The 17,785-nt window shown below is 34.7% G+C and overlaps 1 protein-coding gene and 1 non-coding gene across 7 annotated transcripts in view; one reads left to right on the forward strand and one right to left on the reverse strand.

Moving 5' to 3' along the window:
• Positions 1–17,785, forward strand: part of MAGI2 (membrane associated guanylate kinase, WW and PDZ domain containing 2) — a 1,465,424-nt gene that overhangs the window by 409,032 nt on the left and 1,038,607 nt on the right. The gene's annotated exons all lie outside the window — the stretch shown is intronic.
• On the reverse strand, positions 15,033–15,138 carry LOC119626377 (U6 spliceosomal RNA). Its single transcript, XR_005242545.1, has one exon. It is a non-coding gene; the product is annotated as a U6 spliceosomal RNA (small nuclear RNA).

The raw sequence follows: 17,785 nt of genomic DNA on the forward strand, positions 1-17,785 counted from the left end.
TATCTGAGGGGTTATTTTGTCTTTCTCTGGGGCCAGTGGTAATAGCTTCTTTGTCATTTCTGATTGTGTTTGGATCTTCTCTCCTTTTTTCTTTATTAGTCTAGCTAGCAATTTATCAATCTTATTCTTTCAAAGACCAACTTTTGGTTTTGTTGATCTTCTGTATGGTTTTTTATATCTCAATTTCATTCGGTTCAGCTCTGACTTTGGCTATTTCTTTTTTTCTGCTAGCTTTGGGGTTGGCTTGCTCTTGTTGTACTAGTTCCTCCAGATGTGATGTTATGCTGTTAATTTAAGATCTTTCTAATTTTTTGATGTGGGTGTTCAGTGCTACAAACTTTCTTCTTAACACTGTTTCAGCTGTGTCCCAGAGATTCTTGTATGTTGTATCTTTGTTTTTATTAGTTTCAAAGAATTTATTGATTTCTGACTTAATGTCACCATTTACCCAAAAATCATTCAGACGCAGGTAGTTTAATTTCCATGTAATTGTGTAGTTTTGAGAGGTCTTCTTAGTATTGATTTTTATTTTTATTGTCCTGTGGTCCAAGAGCATGCTTGATATGGTTTTGTTTTTTTCTTTGTTGAGAGTTGTTTTATGGCCAATTATGTGGCTGATTTTAGAGTATATGCCATATGCAGATGAGAAGAATGTATATTTTGTTGTTGTTGGGTCAAGTGTTCTGTGGATGTCTGTTAGGTCTGTTTGGCCAAGCATCAAATTCAGATCCCAAATGTCTTTGTCATTTTTCTGCCTCGATGATCTATCTAATGCTGTCAGTGGGGTGTTGAAGTCTCCCGCTATTGTTGTGTGGTTATCTAAGACTTTGTAAGTCTCTAATAGGTATTTTATGAATCTGGCTGCTCCAGTGTTTCATGCATATATATTCAGTATATAAATAGTAACCTTGAATGTAAACAGGCTAAATGCCCTACTTGAAAGACATAGAGTGGCATGATGGATAAAGAAGCAAGACCTAACTATATGCTGTCTTCAAGAGATGCATCTCACATGCAGTGACACTCATAGGCTCAAAGTAAAGGGATAGAGAAAAATCAACCAAGCACACAGAAAACAGAAAAGAGTAGGAATTGCTAGTGTAACTTCAGACAAAACAGATTTTAAACCAACAACAATCAAAAAAGACACAGAAAGGCATTACATAATGATAAGGGTGTAATTTAACAAGAATGTGTAGCATATTTTCATGTCCTTAATGGCTATTCATTTATCTTCTTTGATGAAGAAACTGAAGTCTTTTGTTCATTTTAAAAATCTTGTTCTTCGGCTGTTATTAAGTTGTAAATATTCTTTTTTTTTTTTTTAATTATTATTATACTTTAAGTTCTAGGGTACATGTGCATAACGTGCAGGTTTGTTACATATGTATACTTGTGCCATGTTGCTGTGCTGCACCCATCAACTCGTCAGCACCCATCAACTCGTCATTTACATCAGGTATAACTCCCAATGCAATCCCTCCCCCCTCCCCCCTCCCCATGATAGGCCCCGGTGTGTGATGTTCCCCTTCCCGAGTCCAAGTGATCTCATTGTTCAGTTCCCACCTATGAGTGAGAACATGCGGTGTTTGGTTTTCTGTTCTACCCAGCCATCCCATTACTGGGTATATACCCAAAGGATTATAAATCATGCTGCTATAAAGACACATGCACACGTATGTTTATTGCAGCACTATTCACAATAGCAAAGACTTGGAATCAACCCAAATGTCCATCAGTGACAGACTGGATTAAGAAAATGTGGCACATATACACCATGGAATACTATGCAGCCATAAAAAAGGATGAGTTTGTGTCCTTTGTAGGGACACGGATGCAGCTGGAAACTATCATTCTTAGTAAATATTCTTTATAATTGTGAATGCAAGTCTTTTGTCAGATATGTATATAGTGAATATTTTCTCCCAGTCTATGCCTTATTTTTTTCATTTTCTTAATTTATCTGTCAAAGAGCAAAATATTTTAATATTGGTGAAGTCTAGTTTATAATTTTTTAAATTCTTAGTATATATTGTTTCTTGTCAAAGAAATCTTGGCTTGCCTGAATTTGTGAAGATCTTCTTCCATGCGTTTTTCTAGAAGTTTTATGATGTTAATTAACTTCCATATTTAGACTGAAAATTCATTTCAAGTTATTTGTCCATGGTATAATATTTGAGCTGAGGCTTTAGTTTTGTTATACATACATATATTTAATTATGCCAGTCCCATTTGTTGAAAAGATTATCCTTTCCCTATTAAGCCATCTTAGAAATACATAAAAACGTTTGAAATTTTGTGTCAGCCTATTTCTAGGCTCTTATGTTCATTTATTTGTTTTTGTTATGAAATATCTATATCTAGGCATGCCCTCATATTTAAAAGTAGCATTTCTCAGCTCATGAGAAAGCCTCAGATTTAGATATTACTTTTACACTAATGTGATAACAATAATTGTATATTTTGTAAAACAACATGAACTTTACTATTACTCAAACATAAGTATATTTTTACTATTCTATTGTTTATTAAAGAACTTTTTTCTGATTCTTGTTATAACTATGAGTAACTATTAGTAATAACATTCAAGATAATTAGAGCTTGAGATGCAATAAAGGCTCAACAATTGCCTTGTTTTTCCAGTCCTTTGACTCATTTCTGTCAAAGGTCCCCATAGTATTTATATACGTATTTCAGAAAAGATTCCAACATTCAGCATTATTTAATGCAAAACTTCTTTGAATGCATAAATGCTAGAAAAAATTCACAGTGCATATAAGGAGTCTGCTGTCAAATTCCAGAGAAGAAAAAGATTGTTTATCTCTAAGAAATAGTGGATCTTGGGTCTGGTGCACTGGTTCACATTTGTAATCCCAGTACTTTAGGAGGCTGCGGTAGGAGGAGCACTTGATGCCAGAAGTTCCGGTCCAACTTGGCCAACATAGTGAGACTCTGTCTCTACACAAAAGAAAAAATTATCCACTTGTGGTGGTGCATGCCTAGTTCTAGCTACTGGAAAGTCTGAGGAAGGGGGATCACTTGAGCCCAAAAGTTTGAGGCTGAGGTGAGCTATGATTGCTCCACTCTACTCCACTGAGGTGTCAGAGCACAAGACCTTGTCTCTTAAAAAATAATAAAAGAAGAGAAAAGAAATAGAGAGTCAAGAAAATTAAATCCCTAGCTACATTTCTAGGTAAAACAATAAGTTTTTTGTGTTGAATCATAATAATTATACATATTTATGAGGTACATGTGGTATGTTGATATATGTGTAGAATGTGTAATGATCAAATTAGAGTGCTTGGGATATAAATCACATAAAATATTTATCATTATTTGTGTTGAGAACATCTAGCTATTTGAAATATATAATATATTATTGATAACTATAGTTACCATATTGTGCTATCAAGCACTGTATTAGTTCATTCTTACACTGCTATGAAGAAATACAAGAGACTGGGTAATTTATAAAGGAAAGAAGTTTAATTGACTCATAGTTCTCCATTGCTGAGGAGGCCTCAGGAAACTTACAATCTTGGCAGAAAGGAGAAGCAGGCATCTTCTTCACAGGGTGACAGGATGGAGTGAGTGCAAGCAGAGGAAATGCCAGACACTTGTGAGAACCATCAGATCTTGTGAGACCTCACTCACTATCATGAGAACAGCATGAGGAAAACCACCCCCATGGTCCAATTACTTCCACCTGGGTCCTACCCTTGACATGTGGGGATTATGGGGATTACAATTCAAGGTGAGATTCATGGGGGTACACAGAGCCAAACTATATCAAACACCAACTTTCCTTCTATCTAACTGTAGTTTTGTATCCATTAACCACCTCTTCATCCTCTCCCTCCCTTTACTCTTCCCAGCCTCTGATAACCACCCTCCATGAGGATCAACCTTTTATTTTTTAGCTTCCACATATGTATTAGTCCATTTTCATATTGCTATAAATAACTTCCCAAGACTGGATAATTTATAAAATTATAAAAGAAAGAGGTTTAATCGACTCAGTTCAGAATGGCTGGGGAGGCCTCAGGAAACACAATCATGGTGGAAGGCAAAGGGGAAACATGGCACCTTCTTCACAAGGAAGCAGGATGGAGAAGTGCCAAGTGAAGGAGGAAGAGCCCCTTATGAAACCATCAGATACAGTGAGAACTCACTATCATCAGAACAGCATTCAGGAAACCACCCTCATGACTCAATTACCTCCACCTGGTCTCTCCTTTGACCCATGGGGATTATGAGCATTACAATTCCAGATGAAATCTGGGTAGGGAAACAAAGCCTAATCATATCAACATATAAATGAAACATGACATTTGTGTTTCCATGCCTGTCTTATTTCACTTAACATAATGTCCTCCAGGCTCATCCACATCTGCAAATGACAGGATTTTATTCTTCTTATGACTGAATAATATTTCATTGTGTATGTACACATATATGTGTATATCTCCTATCTATCTATCAAATTTAAAAGACAATGTCTCATTTTGTCACCCAGTCTAGATTGCAGTGGCATGATCATGGCTCACTGCAGCCTTGAACTCCTGGGCTCAGGTGATCCTCCCACCTCAGCGTCCCAAGTAGCATTCCACTTTGTATATATACCACATTTTCATTATTCATTCATCTCTTGATGGACTCAGGTTGATTCCATATTGTGGCTATTGTGAATAGTGCCACAATAACCATGGGAATGCAGATGTTTCTTAGATATATTGATTTCTTTTCTTTTGGATATATGCCCAGGATGAGATTGCTAGATCATATGGTAGTTCTATTTTTTAGTTTTTTGAAGAATCTTTATATTTTCTTCCATAGTGGCTGCACTAATTTACATACCCGCCAACAGTGTACAGGAGTTTTCTCCTTTTCCACATCCTCACCAGCATCTGTTATTTTTAGTCTTTTTGATAACAGCCATTTTAATTGGGGTAAAATAATATCTCACTGTGGTTTCGATTTGCATTTCTCTTATGATTTGTGATGTTGGACAGTTTTTCATATACCTGTTGGCCATTTGTATGTATTCTCTTGATAAATGTTTGTTCATGTTCTTAGACCAATTTTTTTTTTTTTTTTTTTTTTTTTTTTTTTTTTTTTTTTTTTTGAGATGGAGTCTTACTCTGTTGCCTAGACTGGAGTGCAGGGCATGATCTCAGCTTACTACAACCTCTACCTCCTGGGTTCAAGGAATTCTCCTGCCTCAGCCTTATGAGTAGCTGAGATTACAAGTACCTGCCCCCATGCCTGGCTAATTTTTATATTTTTAGTAGAGACAGGATTTTACCATGTTGGCTAGGCTAGTCTCGAACTCCTAACCTCTAGTGATCTGACAACCTTGGCCTCCCAAAGTGCTGGGATTACAGATGTGAGCCACCGCACCCAACCTCTTTGCCCACTTTTTACTGGGATTATTATTTTTAGTGTTGAGTTGCTTGAGTTCTTTATATATTTTGGTTATTAATCCCTTGTTAAATGAATAGTTTGCACATATTTTCTCCTATTCTGTAGGTTGTCTCTTCACTCTATTGGTTGTTTCCCTTGCTATATAGAAGCTTTTTAGCTTGATGTAATTATATTTGTCTGTTTTTGTGTTTGTTGCCTGTGAGTAAAGCTATAACTCTTCCAGAAGAAATAATCTATGTATTTTTTTATTAAAAAAAAGAATTATGACACATTATATTAGTCCATTCTCATGCTGCTATGAAGAAACGCCCGAGACTGGGTAATTTATTTTAAAAACAAAAAGAGGTTTAATTGACTCACAATTCTGCATAGCTGGGGATGCCTCAGAAAACTTACAATCGTGATGGAAGGGGAAGCAAACATACCCTTCACATGGCGGCAGGAGAGAGAAGTGCAGAGCAAAGGTGGGGAAAGCCCCTTATAAAACCATCAGATCTCATAAGAACTCACTCAGTATCACGAGAACAGCATGGGGTGTGGGGAGAACCAGCCCCATGATCTAATTACCTCCCACAAGGTTCCTCCACCAATACGTGGGGATTACAATTCAGATTACAATTCAAGATGAATGAGTGGGGGCACAGCCAAACTATATCAGACAGTGAAAAGCAATTTATGTAATTGCAAAAACTATCAATTTATAATACAGTAAATTGTTTATATATTTACAAATGAGAATCATTGGTGGATTCTGCCTCTGTGGTTTTTACAAAATTATGTTTATCTATGTGTACCATGAAGTACCTTGACATGATTAAAAACAACAGACTAGACACACAGCAACATGAATAGAATTTAAAAGCAATGCAGGCAAGACTGCATTATAGCAGCATATTTTAGAAAAGCAAAGTCTTGAAGCAACCCAAATGTGCATCAAAAAGGAATTCATTGAAGAAATTATATTCCATACACAGTGACATACTATAGAGCTGTAAAAAGAAATGAAAATTATCTCCATATATGATTCTTGATGAACAAAATTCAAGGTAGAGAAAATGGTGCATGATTGCTACCTTTTGTCTTAAAACAAGTAAGGGAATAAAAATATTTTACTTTTTAAAAAATGAAAGTATAACCCGAATGCAATAGAGTTATCAAAGTCTACTGGCTCATAACAGAAAGATTCAAAAGTGAACTGAAAGAAGCTTCTATTGGCCATAAAAAGGGGTACAAAATTATCATCAAGAAAAATAGTAATGACAATGGATTTAAAAACACAAAATATTTTGTAATCCAGGAGCTCATAATAATAAAAATTACATGAATTAAAAAGAAAAAAAAAGAGCTTCTCAGTTTGTTTGGAGGAAGCTGATGAACCATCTCCGTAATCTGTAATCTGGTAAAGAAATGGAGACAACATTTTACCTGACTTTCTTGTAAAAACTCTAACCACGTAGTTGATGAGACTGAGTTTCTCTTTATAAAAATATGCCAGCTAATGAAGATGAAATAATAAAGTTAGAATATCACTGTCACTTGAAAACCTTTAATGAAATAATCAATCTAGACCGTGGTCATCAGTGGCTACTACTAATGTCACAAAAAGAGAAACTTCTGGACATTACATGACTCTTGATGGACATACAAAAGATCTTTGGTAAGTAGACAGAAATTAAAAATTAAACCTGAACCAAGTCAAGCCTTTAGATTTATCCACAAGACTGCAGAAGGTTCAAGGGACAGAGGAACATGTTAAAAGGCATAGTAAGATACAATCCTTAAAATTCAGAAGGTGAGAAACTCTACAAGAAAAATTTTCCAGTTTAAGAACAATGACAAATATTGGAAGACAAAAAAGAAGGAAGGAAAAGCACACCTATATATTACTAGTACCCTTACATGACATATCAATCACATGCAAGGGGAACTTGCATGGTCATTAAAACAAATCATCTGTTTAAAAATTCTGCCATAATTTGGAAAATTTGAGCTCTGACTTAGATATTTGATGATTAGGGCTTTATCACATTTTCTAAGTGTAATATTGGTATTGTGATTTTGTTTTTTAAAAAAATAATTACTCTCAGTGGAACTAAGTGGCAACCTTGATCTATTAGCAAGCATAAAATTCTTCCAAATTTAGGCGATTGTATTCCTAAGCAAAGGTGGCACATGAAGCCCAGAACATACAGAGAAGCTCTTTACTATTTCAGTGTGTTAGGCCTGGTCAAGTTCCAGGACTCCAGTTATGCTCGTAGTAGGAAGAATAACTAGACCCTTTCCTTAGAGCCACAATTCCTAGTACATAGTCATGAAACATAGGGGTTTTATAACCAGAAGTATAATTATGGTCATAAGGGCCCCTGAAATAAAGAGAATTTCTCAATTTGGTTTTACACAATGATTGTCAAATTTATTTGACCATGGAACATTTTTTTCCCACATAATAGCTGTTAACATCTTGTGGAACATACTTTGGGAAGATGTTTTAGTTATTATATTGCTGCTTACATGAACAAAAGGAATGAGGAAACTGCTTTGCTTATTTCTGTCATTCTGTCAAAAAATCATGGTTGGCTGGATTTTCAGCTCTGACCAAATGTCAAAAAAAGGTTTAAGTGTCAATGTGAAGGTTTATCTTGGATTTTGGAATGCTTACTTGACAGTGAAACCCTACATGAATGAAAGGCAGGCATCTTGTTTAAGAAGTGAGCAAGACATAAAAGATTAACATAATTCTTACATCTGGTTTTCTGAAACTCCTCAATTTCTTAAAATTGACTCTTAATAGATTTGAGTTTTTGAGGGGGATTCACCAATGTTAAAATTTACCACTGGTAGTTATTTTATCCACTCATTGATTTGTACTTTATTATTTCACTTTGAGTTTAGGCTCTTTATCCATCCATTACCCTCATATGCCCTTCATTTCTTGATATCAACTTGTTTTGCTTCTTTTGTGCATTGAGGATTCTCAGGGGAAAAAAATCCCTGAAAATACAGACATGTGTTTCAAATCTCCCACAGAGTTTGTAGTGGTATAAGGATGGAAGATTGAGATTTTTAATCCAGCTATAACTGCTTAAATCTTGCTTAACGGCTTTAAACAAAAAGGAGACAAAGCTAAAATTATCCTCTTTATCCACAGCCAACTTGATTTCTTTGACTAGTATCATGACATCCCTAGTTCTACGGAACATATTAATTTAGTGGTGGGTCATGGGCTAGGATCATTAATCCTCAGTCGTGTAGGAAACATGCCCATTTCCTGACACATAGGATGTGGGGATGAATTGAGTGAAAGTACCAAAGAATCTAACATCTCTCCATACCAGTTGTGTGATAATCCTCAAGTCAATTATCCTATTTTTACATTGGCTTCCTCAAATAAGAGATGAAAATACTTGCTGGCTTTGCTTACCTTTTAATGTTTTTTAGACGAAATGAGATGCTATCCGTGAAAGTTATTTAGAAACTGTGAGGGATTATACATGTGGGCTTCAGTTTAATTTAGATCATCCTAACTTCCTGGTCTGTCACATTTTACAAAGTGGCATTTGATGGTGAAGAAATCCTGAATCATTTATTTGCTGACTCCTCATATTTCTGATGGGCAGGTCTTCCTGTGGGTGCTTTGCACATGTCTGTGTGTTATCAATGTCATGTTCTCTCACCTTACATATTTCCATTCAAAGAATTTTTAGATTAGTCAATGTACTAACAACATGAAATATCTCTATGAAGATTTTAAGTTCAATTTTTAAAGCCAAAATTAATGAAAAGTATACTTTCAAATAACTTACAGGATTAAGAATTGGGTTTCTCTCATCTTCTTCATTTATGATTTCATGTTTGGAAAAGTAACTAAATGCTCTCCACGAATCTAGACTGAATCAGAAATTCTATATTATTTGTAGGGGAAAGTCTTCTTAATGTAAGAAATTAATAGGTTTACTAACAAAGAATAAATTAAATACTTGATTTTATGAGCAGATATGTATCCCATTTTACATATTTTAAAATCTTATAATCATCCTTGAGCCAAATTACTGTGCACCTTATGATGATTTACATAATTATGCCTTTACCTATTTTTAGGAAGACTATATAAAAGGTGACTTGTGAGGGGTTTTTAAAGAGGTATTTTAATTTGCTAACAGGGTAGTGTTGTGATGGTCCAGATATTTATGTGACATAAGGCAACTATTTTACTAATAATGTCAGACAGATAAACCCAGTTCCACAATCACATAGTATGAATCACTTTTAAGTCTTAGTAGATTTACACTGCTTTTCATTTCAAATGTTTCATAAAGCAAAACTAAATTGATCCTGGTAGAGCAACAATAGAACAATATTTCAATCACCTTAACTTCCAGAGTAGCAACACATGCTCGCCCCACCTCTCCCCCACCGCCCCCCCACCACACATGCTTTTTTTTTGTGGGAATACACTGATTCAAAAATAGTCATGTTTTTGGAAAGTAGATATTCCAAAACAAATACTTCATGCTTTTCAATTTATTATGTGTCAAAAGACATCTGTAAAGGTGATTATTTCTCTCGTAATAAACCTAGTGGGAGCAACTGCAGACTTAAATATCTCAGTGGTAATCATTAAGGTTTACATGTAGGATATCAGTCAAATTGCCAGTTTGCTCTAGACAGCAACTCAAAGCCCTAATTCCTTATTAAGAAATTCATCTTTCTTGAAGTTAATACAAAATTAGACAGCAGTAAAATCTGGGAACTCTGCCAGTTGTTATTGCCATATTATTATCCTTTGTATTTGAAAGTACTACTGAAGCAGATTTCTACCCTGAAGAAGGACAAGGGTGAGTGGTTTCATCTTATGTGCTTATGGTCAGTATTGGATTGTTCACATTTACCTGCTGCCGTTTTGGTCACACTCTGGCTAATTGACAAGTGAGGCAGCTGGGAGTGAAGATTTAGTTATAATCCCCTGGAGAAAGTTCTTTGGGTATCTTTTATAACTTCATATATAATTCTGCTCTTTCACAAAGATTGTGTATTCACCTTCTTAGTAATGAGTCTATACATCTGAGCCTTTGAAAAAAACAACAGGAAATACAAATTACATGGGTTTCAAAATAGGAGCAGTGGCAAAAGGCTGATTGAACTTGGGAAAGAAATGGCAAAAGCCTATTTGGCATTTTAGCAACTGGAAAGTTATTTGGTAAGTATTGGAGTTTGTACAGCCACCCACAACCTGGATACCAGGTAGGGTATTACATTGAAATGTAATTTAATTTTGAAGATCATTGCATTACATTTGACAGGTCAAATTTTGTCAAACATAGCAATATTTTTATTAAGCAGAAAAAAACAAGGAAAGGAAAAGCAAAAGGACAGGAAATGGTAAAAAGCAAACATTCACGCAATTTCCTCAGCCTTCAGGTCCCGTGACAGCTCCATGCATTAAAGGATTACTCTTTTGGAAAACTCAGTGATATTATGATAGCAAACCCAATAATTTCTATTTAGGGTAGATGGAAGAATATAAAGCTAACAAGGAACTAGGCTAGTGTGTCTCAATATATTATTTTTTTCTTAATCTTTTGAAGACTAATATTTTTTTAAACTATACTAAAAATTAATAGTGAATTACTAGAACATTTTTAAAATACAAAATGCAAGTTTCTAGTTGTTTTTGTTGGTGTGTTTGTTTTGTTAGTATATTTAGAACTCAAAGATATAAAAAAAGATATAAAACTCTGATAAATTGCTACAGATGTTTTTTACCCTCAAGTTATTTACAGTGTCAACCACTTCACCCACTACCACTGGATTGAACTTTATGTACCTCTGACGGAGAAGACCAAAAGCCCTGCCCTTATTATATTAAGCTATTGGGCCAAGTTATTATGCTTTGTTCATGTAATAACAATGAATCCACTACAATTTTTCTAACCAACTATATATCCTGAACACGCTTAATTTTGGCAATAGAAATTCATTTCCAAGATTCCTAATAGAAATTAATAACAATCCAATGTAGATGTGCAAACATTTGAAATCCCTAAGTAATCTCCTTTAGAGTGTTGAGTCTTGGTTAAGTTATTCCTTTGCTAACTAATTGTCCATAAGGTGTAGATTAAAGTTTACTTACACATCTTACACAGACATAGACATAGAAAACACATATATAAAATGTTTATTCTGAAATATTTTAATGAAAATTATAATACATACTATCAAAGAAAACAAACAAAAAGTCAAAACGAAAATGGCTATTTGAGTTGTGTTTAAACAAAGACTTCCTTCACATAGGTTATCAAATGGTATAAAACATTTAAGAAACATATAGCTATACATCTTGCTTGGATCAAGTTAAGCTTTATTTTAAAGCACATTTGCCTATAGTTCATCACCTTCTGAAATTTTCAGTATAGATAATACATGGAGGAGTTCTGCATCCAGGATTTTTGTTTCACTAGCACAGAAACAAAGGAGACCTGGGAAGAAGCAAAAGAGAGTTCCATAGGTAGAACAGATCCAAGAGCATCCCTTCACTAGGTCTTCTAAACCTGGACTGTGGTTCAAAGATCTCCTGGCTTGGCCAGGCGCAGTGGCTCAAGCCTGTAATCCCAGCACTTTGGGAGGCCGAGATGGGCGGATCACAAGGTCAGGAGATCGAGACCATCCTGGCTAACACGGTGAAACCCCGTCTCTACTAAAAAATACAAAAAATTAGCCGGGCGAGGTGGCGGGCGCCTGTAGTCCCAGCTACTTGGGAGGCTGAAGCAGGAGAATGCCATGAACCCGGGAGGCAGAGCTTGCAGTGAGCTGAGATCTGGCCACTGCACTCCAGCCTGGGTGACAGAGCGAGACTCCGTCACAAAAAAAAAAAAAAAAAAAAAAAAAATCTCCTGGCTTTTAGTATTTTGATGAAACCATTTTTTGACAACTCATGTACTTATCAATTAATTTATATCTTCTAGTACAACCATTCCTCATCACAGGAAAATAATTTGTCACAGTAAATGAATAGCTCCACCAAGCTGTAGCCTGTCCTTCTCAAAAGATCTTTAAAAGACCTCTGGAAATGTTAAAGTGATTTCAGATTTTAGAAAAGTTTAAAAGTTACTTATTTGTCTGGATACATCTAGTAAAAACTGACTGATGAAATTCCTACATTCTTGTCCATATGTTTACTACTTTGAGTGTTAAATATTTTGTTTAGAAACTCTTTCCTTTTACTAATGTCCTTTGCTACAGGCTGAATTTTAATAATAGAGTCCCTGAAAGCTACTAATGGAGTGCTTCAGATGTGTACATATTTTTAAAAATTAACATTTGATAATAAGTTGATGGTTAAAAAGTAAATCTAAATCTAGACTTGATGTTCCACTCTAATAGTGGGTAATGTGCCCTGCAGTCTTTTTCTTTTTTTTTTTTTTCCTGAGACAGAGTCTTGCTCTGTCACCCAGACTGGAGTGCATTGGTGCAATCTCGGCTCTCTGCAACCTCCACCTCCTAGGTTCAAGTGAGTCTCCTGCCTCAGACTCCCAAGCAGCTGGGATTACAGGCACCCACCACCACACCCAGCTCATTTTTTGTATTTTTAGTAGAGATGGGGTTTCACCATGTTGGTAAGGCTGGTCTCAAACTCCTGACCTCAGATGATCTGCCCGCCTTGGGCAAATCATCCAAATGCTGAGATTACACGCGTGAACCACCATGCCTGGCCCCTGCAGTCTTATACTGATCAAAACCAAAAGAATGACAGAGAGTATTTGTTTAGCAAATACTACTTTGAAGCATAAAACTTACATATTAAAATTAATTGCATTTGCCATCCATTTTTCCTCATAATGATTCACTAGGTCAAAAGCTTTCATTTTTACTTAATATAATGAAATATAGCTCAACTGAGGGCTAAAATTATATATTAAAGTTGGTGCCATTATGTTATGGTACAATCTTGTAATATAATATGTTTGCACAATAGTTTATGTTCTCTATAGTTTCATACCTGGTGTGAATATACTGAAAATAGTAAGGATTATTTTTATATTCTTATTTTTTATTTGATGATTATGTAAGATGATTATTTGGATGATAACTCTAAATCAATTATTATATAACATTTAAAGCAGAAATAAAACTCAGTAAAGTCATAAATCATCATATACTTAAACTTTTTTAATAAAACAAATGTGCTTTGATTATGAACAATTTTTGATTATTAATAAGAGAAACTAAATACACATTTTACATCAGGAAGCCACATTCAGTAAACACTTTTCCTTTATAAAGACACCTTTAATCAATATATAAAATTATCTCAAAATATCAACAATTAGTCATTGTTGCGGAACTCTAAAGAGTTGGCATAATTTAGAATACTTGCTAATTGCCCTTTATAGTTGTCCAGATTGAGCTCTCAATATAAATTTCATGAAGCTTATTAAGCATTTAATATAGGAAAATTTGGTATTTTGAGATATAACGTGATATTATTACTGTTATACTGTTACTGTTCTGTATATGAGAGGTTTATAGCCTCTCCAAAAATGCTTTGTATTTCATCCATTTCATTTGTCATTGAGCAAATACCTACGGAATAACTACTAAGTGTCAGGCTCATCTCTCATAAAATTTTCATTGTAGGGGATGATGGCAATAAACAAGTAAATATATAAGTTTAGATAGTGGTAAGTGCCATGTAAACAAGTTGAGTTTGAGAATGGTGAATGACGAGAATGGAGTTGTAGGAGATAGGGTGAGGAGTAATATTTGAGCAGAGATATGAACCATGTAAAACGGGCAAAGGGAAAGTAATTGTAAACATGATAACAAGAGTAAGGGATGAATTTGTAGCAGCTTCTTGGTAGATTTGTATCATGCTCATGAAGAACATGATTGCTATATCTAACTCTTAGCATGCTGATAAGGTGCTAGTCGTTCAGATGTATAAAATGTAGAAGAATGGTAGTGATTTATTGAGATTCTGTTTCTGAGAGCCGCTTGTGAAAGTAATCAGTGATACGTTCCATATCATTCCAAGCTTTTGCAATTTAATCATGGACTTGTGCCAACAATATTTGCATACAAATTGTCCTTCAGTGTTGTATATAAATAATCCAAGTCATATGAACTGAAAAGCATGATACTAAAATGAAGTTTTGGGAACTCTATTCTGAAGAAGGATCCTGAGATTTCTGTTCTAATTTTCATAGTATCTCCTGATTTTAAGTGGAAGATAAAATCAATAATTTGAGAAGGATATGCCGTGGTAATGCCATTCCCATTAATATGGTAGATTCTCTCTTCTGTTACCTTCTTTTGTGTTCACCCACCCAATGTCTGCTTAAACACCTGCTATGTACATGCATTTAGCATGTTTGCATCTGCTTTCTTATTTTTAGTCCCAAATTCACTATGTGTTAAAACCAAGGAACAAACAAAAACAAACAAACAAACAAAAACAGAAAACTATGTCCCTGTGGCCTGTCAGGTTGCCACACCCTTAAAAACAAAGTGAAATGAAATACCTTCTTGTCCCAACATCTAATCTGTGTCAATGTTACCATCATTTTCTCAATCACCCTGCTATAAATCTTGGCAAAATTGTTTGCTTGTTTTATTTAATGGAATGCTTCATGAGTTTGTGGGTCATCCTTGTGCAGGGGCCATGCTCATCTTCGCTGTATCATTCCAGTTTTCTATGTGTGCTGCCTATGTGAACACAGAAATCTTGGCAAAATTGTTGATTCTTCCCTCACCAAATCCAAATCTATTTCAGTCACCAACTCCTGGATACCATGTTTCACTTCCTCGAACATTAAACTCAGCCTTTTGCATATAAGGTTAGAACCTACACTTGAAATAGGAGTTCAAGGTCTGTTGTTGGGCCCAGTACCCATGGAGGATGTGATATATTCCTCAGTGGGGGTGGCTTTGAATGAGGCATTCAATGCCTCAGAGGTATTGAATGAGGAGTCTAATGTGTCACTTGCAAAATAAATTAGGTAATAATAATATTTGGGGGATATGCCCTTTTCTGTGCCCATCCTTCTTCCCTCTCTAGTTAAGAATTTCTAGCACGGGGAAGAAATTGCTTGGCACAAAAACAAGAGACCAGAGTAAACATTACATCTCTGTTGTGTGAGTTTAGGAGAGTCAATTCATCTCTAAACTTGATTATTGGTAAATTGGAACACCACCCTCTTTACCATTTACAGTTCTCTTGTTGAATAAATGCAGTAATAAATATTTTAAAACCTTGAAATAGGTAATATTTTACACACAGAGAAAGCAACAGTATTATTGTGGTTAATTAACACCGAGTGAACAAAACTTTAAGTAATTTAATTTTACTACTCTGAGCCTCCTATTCTGCATTTTACACTAAATAACTTAAGTTAAAAATCAGTTCTAAAATGATATGCTCTCTCACTTGCAAAACAGAATTGCCTAGTTTGAAGGTAGAATAAAAAAATATAAACATTTCAGGTCATCAAATGTAATGATAGCTGTGAAACTGATAAAGATTACATGCTGGGTTTGGGGGGTCTTTATTTTAAAAAGGTGTTTTCTATCTCAAATACCCCATCTTTAATAACATCTCTAAAATCAGTTTTCTTCTTTAATTAATGACTTCAAATATTCTTATAATTATTAATAAAATTGATAGCTGCTTTGTAGATTTTATTAATACAGTATGACTCTCAGGCTAATGGATAGTTTATTTTAAAAATATTACAGACTTCAACCATTTCTCCAGATTTTTAGGAGTCAGCAATTAGATATCCTTAAAAGTATTACTCACTAAAAGCTAGCAATCATGGCACTACTTTCTGAAACGATTATGCAGAATAGTTGTTTTTCATTGCTGTAGTATGATTTTAAGTAGTATAAAATAAAAACAGGTTTCTGGGGCAATCTATAGTAATGCTACCTCAGAAAATACTAATGATACTTGGCCACATACTTCCATAAACATGAAATAGACTATTTAAAATACAGTATTTGTGTTTTTTATACTTACTTTCAAAAACAAAATTATGTTGGTTAATGCATAAAGTTGATTATTTAGCAAAAGACAGTAAAATTCCATTCAAATGAAACTTCTACATGAATGGGTAATTTGTTAAAAAAAAAAAAAAAAAAAAGCCTCTTTCATTACCAAGACAATAGCCTCAGTCCAAAACAAAAAATATATAGTAATGTCTGAGCCCTCTTTTATGACATGAAGCATTCCTGGACTTTTATAACTAACACCGAGCATGTATTGTTGCACTCATGTATTTGAAATGTTTGTCATTATTGAGAGAATAATTTAAGTCATCAGTTAGGCAGGGATGTAATTGGGTTTTAAAGATAAAAGTTATATTAGGCAAAAAATTAATTTTGTTACAAATGTGGAAAAGCAGTATTTGTGCTGGCCCCTGATTCTCGTAATAAGATAATAATGTTCTGTATAAAGGTAAGTCATTGAACAGTATAAAAATATTTTCTGTTCCCTGAGCCTACCCATAGGACGTAGTTAACCATCGGCTTCCTTTAGACCTCTGCCTCTCTAGCACCAACCCAAAATGTGAAATTAGGCATCCTGTGTGTATCTGTGTATATGCACGTGTGTGTGTGTCTATAAATATAAATATATAAATAAACAGAGAGAGAGAGAGAGAGAGAGATGGAGTCTCGCTTTGTCACCAGGCTGGAGTGCAGTAGAGCGATTTTGGCTCACTGCAGCCTCCACCTCCCGAGTTCAAGCGATTCTCCTGCCTCTGCCTGCCGAGTAGCTGGAACTCACCACACTCAGCTAATTTTCGTATTTTTAGTAGAGATGGAGTTCTACCATGTTGGCCAGGATGATCTTGATCTCTTGACCTTGTGATGCACTCACCTTGGCCTCACAAAGATATATTTTTTAGTGTAATATTTTTCTTATTGTCCTCTCTGCCTTACCACCAAGGCAATAAAAATTCATTTATAATGAAGTTTGTAGCCTCCAATATTTTTCTTGATTTTGAAAATTATTCTTGAGTAGTCACATGATTTTTTAAAAATTATTCTGTATTGACAATTTATAATTCTATACATTTATAGATTACAAAATGATGCTATGATTTATTAATACAAGATGGAATAAGTAAATCAAGCTAATTATCATATCCATCATCTCAAATACTTACTTTTTCTTTGAGAACATTTGAAATTTATTCTCTTAGCAATTTGGAAATGTACAATACACTGTTGTTAACTACGTTCACCATATTGTGCAGTAAATCTAAAAAAGAAAATTCTATTTCACTGAGATTTTGTACTCTTTGATCATCTTTTCATTCCCACACCCCCCTACCCTCTGTAACCACCATTCTACTCTTGGCTT

Source organism: Chlorocebus sabaeus, chromosome 21, assembly GCF_047675955.1.
Source record: "Chlorocebus sabaeus isolate Y175 chromosome 21, mChlSab1.0.hap1, whole genome shotgun sequence".
NCBI lineage: Eukaryota > Metazoa > Chordata > Mammalia > Primates > Cercopithecidae > Chlorocebus > Chlorocebus sabaeus.